This window comes from Elephas maximus, chromosome 1 (assembly GCF_024166365.1).
Source record: "Elephas maximus indicus isolate mEleMax1 chromosome 1, mEleMax1 primary haplotype, whole genome shotgun sequence".
In the NCBI taxonomy this organism is placed as follows: domain Eukaryota; kingdom Metazoa; phylum Chordata; class Mammalia; order Proboscidea; family Elephantidae; genus Elephas; species Elephas maximus.
The window spans coordinates 201,975,507-201,981,759 of record NC_064819.1 but is presented as its reverse complement, the minus strand read 5'-3'; positions in this window follow the sequence as shown (position 1 = coordinate 201,981,759).

Sequence of the window (6,253 nt, the reverse complement as noted above, 5' to 3'; positions counted from 1 at the left end):
GAAAACAAAAATCCTCACACCTGAATCAATGAGAAACATCATGGCAAACAGAGAAAAGATTGAAGTTGTCAAGGATTTCATTTTACTTGGATCCACAATCAACAGCCATGCAAGCAGCAGTCAAGAAATCAAAAAATGCATTACATTGGGTAAATCTGCTGCAAAGGACCTCTTTAAAGTGTTGAAGACAAAGATGTCACCTTGAAGACTAAGGTGCACCTGACCCAAGCTATGGTATTTTCAATCGCATCATATGCATGTGAAAGCTGGACAATGAATAAGGAAGACTGAAGAAGAATTGATATCTTTGAATTGTGGTGTTGGAAAAGAATATTGAATACACCATGGACTGCCAGAAGAACTAATAAATTGGTCTTGGAAGAAGTACAACCAGAATGCTCCTTAGAAGCAAGGACGGCGAGACTGTGTGTTACATACTTTGGACATGTTGCCAGGAGGGATCAGTCTCTAGAGAAGGACATCATGCTTAGCAAAGTACAGGGTAAGTGGAAAAGAGGAAGACCCTTAACGAGGTGGATTGGCATAGTGGCTGCAACAATGAGCTCAAGCATAACAACGGTTGTAAGGATGGCACAGGACTGGGCAGTGTTTCATTCTGTTGTACATGGGGTCCCTATGAGTCGGATCTGACTTGACAGCACCTAACGACAACAACAATTTTATGTTAAGGGGATTAGGGTGGGATTGTAACACCACCCTTACTCAGGTCACCTCCCTGATCCAATGTAAAGGGAGTTTCCCTGGAGTGTGGCCTGGACCACCTTTTATCTCTTAAGATAAAAGGAAAAAGAAGTAAGCAGAGAGTCAGGGACCTCATAGCACTAAGAAAGGAGCACTGGGAGCAGAGGGTATCCTTTCAGTATGGTGGTAGATTATCTGACAAATAGTTAATGTTTGGGCAATGTGCTTTGTAGACTTGTTGATTGAATAAACTTTGAATTGAGCTATGGAAATATTAGTATCACAAATTGTTACTGAAATAAGGTTCTTACCTCTCATTGGTCAAGAATGAGCAGGTAAGGCAGGTAGTTTTCCACACAAGCAAAGCTTTATTGAAGAGGCCTGTAAGCGGAGATGAGGAGGGCCTAGAGCAATGCATACCCTCATCTCACGGGACAAAAGACAGGCCCCAGTTTTTAAAAGTTCTTGGGCTGGAAAAGATTCATGTTTATTCATAGGCACAGGCAGGGATATGTCAACTAAGGTGCACATGCAGCAGCTTTCTAAGATGGCTCCTGTCCTGGAGGCCTCTGGGATTCATAGCAGGACTTATTATGGGGTATTGCATCTGTGCAGTCTCCCACTCCCCAGGTTCGATTCTCCGGCTGTGGCTGTAGCCCCTCACTGCCCCTGGTGGAAGGTCACACAGTGGTCACAGGTGAATGTTCTGTGCATGTCCCTGGGCCTGGTTTTCTCCAGCTGCTTCTGAAAGGCAACTTTAAAGAAGTTTGTGGCCTATTTAAGATACTCTGCCCCATTGTTCTGGGGAATGGCTTTGTTTCTGTGCCCTGACCCGTTTCTTATTATTTTGTTTGCAGATTTCCTTGTCTTACTAAGTCTCTAGGTTCCACGCTCAACTCCGTACAGTCTATTTCTGTTTTACTTGCTTCTCCTCTAACTATGCCAGTCTCTTCGCTATTTCTCAAATAGGCACCCTCTGATCTCAGGGCCTTTGCTCCCTGTCTTAAAAGTGCACAGATTATGATAATGATTTAACTAAAATTGGATGTGAACCAGCTGATTTTTTTTCTTCCTGCCTATGGTAAAATTCCATCTTGTTTTATCAAAGACAGTTAACTGAGGTTTTATTTGCTGTTGCAATATGAGTAAAAATTTAATTGAAAAGCCTGCCACCATGTGTACTTAGCAGTAGGAACCTGAGAGAGATAGACTATAGAGGCATTGTAGCAAGAAAATGAAATTTGACATCCGGAAAACACTAAGTACGAACACATAATTTAATTTTAACTGAAATATGTGAAAATTATCTGATTTTGCTGTTAAAAACATATTGAATATTTTTGGGATTAAGACAATAAAAATATTTTGAAGATGTTTTGAAATTACTGTTGATATGGGACTATGTCATCTCTCCAGCACGTAGTTATGATTTCTCTGTACATCCATCTACGACAGGTGTAAGTTCTCCTGAATGTACTAATCTCAATTTTTTTTTTTTTTTTTATTTAGCTGTTCTAAGGCTCTGTGGGGGAAATCAGCTATTGAGAAGTGAAAACCCTTTGAACATTTTCCAAATTTTTGCTAGTGGTTAGGAGCTAGAAATTTGGAGAAATCTGGAATCCAATTCTACAGCTGCCCTTTACTAGTAAATTAACTTATCTAATTCTCAGACAATGTTCTGCTGCTATTCAAAAGGTTTTCACTGGCTAATGCTTTTCAGAAGCAGTCTGCCAGGTCCTTCTTCCTAGTCTATCTTAGTCTGGAAGCTCAGCTGAAACTTGTCCTCCATGGGTGACCCTGCTGGTATCTGAATACTGGTGGCATAACTTCCAGCATCACAGCAACACCCAAGCCCCTTCAGTACAACAAACTGACAGACATATGGGGGACGTGGAACCAGGGATATCATTGCTGATGTCAGATGGATCCTGGCTGAAAGCAGAGAATACCAGAAGGATATTTACCTGTGTTTTATTGGTTATGCAAAGGCATCCAACTGTGTGGATCATAACAAATTATGGATAGTATTGTGAAGAATGGGAATTCCAGAACACTTAATTATGCTCATGAGGAAACTTTACATAGATCAAGAGGCAGTTGTTCAGACAGAACAAGGGAATACTGATTGGTTTAAAGTCAGGAAAGGTGTGTGTCAGGGTTGTATCCTTTCACCATACCTATTCAATCTGTATGCTGAGCAAATAATTCGAGGAGCTGGGCTATATGAAGAAGAACCGGGCATCAGGATTGGAGGAAGACTCATTTACAACCTGTGTTATGCAGATGACACAACCTTGCTTGCTGAAAGTGAAGAGGACTTGAAGCACTTACTAATGAAGATCAAAGACCACAGCCTTCAGTATGGATTGCACCTCAACATGAAGAAAACAAAAATCCTCACAACTGGACCAGAGAGCAACATAATGATAAACAGAGAAAAGATTGAAATTGTCAAGGATTTCATTTTACTTGGATCCACAATCAACAGCCACGGAAGCAGCAGTCAAGAAATCAAATGACACATTGCATTGGGTAAATCTGCTGCAAAGGACCTCTTCAAAGTGTTGAAAAGCAAAGATGTCACTATGAATACTAAGGTGCACCTGACTCAAGCTATGGTATTTTCAATTGCATCATATGCATGTGAAAGCTGGACAATGAATAAGGAAGACCAAAGAAGAGTTGATGCCTTTGAATTGTGGTGTTGACGAAGAATATTGAATATACCATGGACCACCAAAAGAACAAACAAATCAGTCTTGGAAGAAGTGCAACCAGAATGCTCCTTAGAATCAAGGATGGCAAGTGTCTTACATACTTTGGACATGTCAGGAGGATCAGTCCCTGGAGAAGGACATCATGCTTGGCAAAGTACAGGGTCAGCAGAAAAGAGGAAAGCCCTCCGTGAGGTAGGTTGACACAGTGGCTGCAACAATGAGCTCAAGCATAACAACTGTAATGATGGAGCAGCATTGGGCAGCGTTTCGTTCTGTTGTGCATAGGGTCGCTATGAGTTGGAACCGACTTGACGGCACCTAACAACAACAACATTGTTTCAAGGTTGTGCCAGTAAGGGATAAATCTGGCTATATGTTACACATTCTGAGCTTTCGCTTTTCAAATTTGCAATTTAATGGCTTTACTGGGAGAATACTCCTGGGAACTATGATAAAGAATAAATAAATCAAGCATTAACAAGTGTTCCAGTATTTTTGTCTTTCCGTATCAGCTGGTGCTACCCTAGCCCAGCCTTCTGGCCTCTCATCTGGACTTTTGAAACAGCTTCCTGTTGCTTTCTGTATGCTTTGTATCTCAAGCACCATTCCAGGTCTTTTTCCACTCCATGATTAATCTTTGTAAAAAACTCAGATTTTGTTACTTCTGTCTTCAAAACCTTTAATTTCATCCCTTTGTTTATTAAATTTGGAACAGGTTTCTTAGCCTCTTGTGCAAAGCTCTCTATGTTATGCCCTCAAAATGATCTGTTAGTTTTCCCTTTTTCTTCTTTTCCCTGAAAGTGCCTCTGCTCCAACCAGATTAAATAGTTCTCTGGAAAAAAAAAAATGCTTTCTATCCTCTACGTCCATGTTTTGGTTCTTTCATTCAAATATATGTGAATGCTTCTTTTCTCCAGGCATTGTGCTGGGTTCAGTGAACAAGGGATGTGGGTGCCTGCCCCATAATGTCTATAGAATAAGACAGACATTATAAGATGAACACATACATGAAAGTATGAGGATAAAAAAAATAGATTATAATACATGCTATGAACGAAAGAAGAAAGAATTAACAGGCCTGATTATGTCTTATCCTAGAATATTTTGAATATATTTTCTAACCAAATTCCCACAAACTTGGTCTCTTCTCTTCTAGTCTTAATTCTTTTCTTTTTTGTTGTAGTCATTTAGTGTTTACTTTGTGATTACCAATTAAATGATAATATATTTAGATAATTATCACTACTAATTTAATCAAACACTAAACTTTATTTTTCCTTGTCCTATTAATACGTACCAAGTTTGGCCACACCCCAGAGCAAGAAAGACTAGCTGATTGGCAAATACTGAGGACAAGAAATCATGCAATGTCAGTGACCCTCAGTGCCTCACTGATGGCCTTTACCAACACAATGCTAATGTGGTGTTTGATTCTGAAGGGAAATTAGTGGCATGCTATCATAAGGTAGAATCGATTTACTTTAATAATTTACAAATAATTTACTTTACATAATGAAGTGGGCTAGAAGAAAAAAATATCATTATTGTGGTAATAAGTTTACTTTGGAAGCAGAGACAAAGTGTAAAAAGAAGTATAAGATCCTATAAAGATCCTCCAGAAGTGTCCTATGCATTTAAGTACAGTTGGGCGTGTGTGAGAGCCACCAGAGACATCTGCATTGAAAGGTCACATTTTGGGCTTTGACTTTTTAAAAAATATGTCAATGCAAGAATAAAAATATCTTTACCAGGTAAGGTTGGTCTCGAGAAGAAAGGAGCAAAGAAAATTCCCTGCTTATAGGAAATAGTTGAAGTGCTCGTGTCAAATAGACTCATAAACCCATTGCTTTCGAGTTGATTCCGACTTATAGCGACCATATACGACAGAGTAGAACTGCCCCGTAGGGTTTCCAAGGAGTTCCTGGTGAATTCGAACTGCCCTCCTTTTGGTTAGCAGTCTAACTCTTAACCACTACACCACCAGGGTTTCCATGTCAAATGGAAGTTATCTGTTTTGCTCCTCCTATTCTTCTAAGATTTAAGAGGGCCTTTATAGATAAGGATTTTTATGTATTTATTGTTTATCAAATGAGAAAGTTGAATCTAATACTCCTTTTAGCTTGAGTAGCCTCTGATTCTCTAAGGCATTGCTCTTTCTCTCTGAAGGTGGTGGTCAGAGATGAAACTGGCCATCAAAATTCATTGGCCAACCAATAGATGTGAGCTTGCCCTAGTTTATTTTAATGTTAGGGCCAACTTCCTAAAAAAGGTTCTTTATTTAATTTTTTTCTTCTATTTATCACAGCAATAGCTTTTCATGGGTGAAGATCAATTCAATTCACCCAAGAAGTCTGAGGTAGTGACTTATTTATTTATTTTTATTGTGTTTTAAGTGACAGTTTATAATTCAAGTCAGTTTCTCATACAAAAACTTATAAACACATTGTTATGTGATCCTAGTTGCTCTCCCTATAATATGACAGCAGGCCCCTCCTCTCTACCCTGTATTTCTCGTGTCCATTCAGCCAGCTCCTGTACCCCTCTGCCTTCTCATCTTGAGAGGTAGCGACTTTTAACACCACTTTTGGGAGGTTTGACATTTTCACCTGCTTTGATATATACTCTTCCTCGATCCTGCTGTGACCTTGGTGAAAGATGTCCACATGGACACCATGCTCTTCTCAATGACTTGGATGAATGTTTTGCCACATGTATCAGCTGTTGAGTTTTACTCAGCTTGGGCTGTGGGCACAGGTGTCAATTTCTTTGCGGCTAGTATCCATTCCATGACCCTCTGATGAAAGTGATAGGTAAAGCGCGAGTTTTTAGATTGA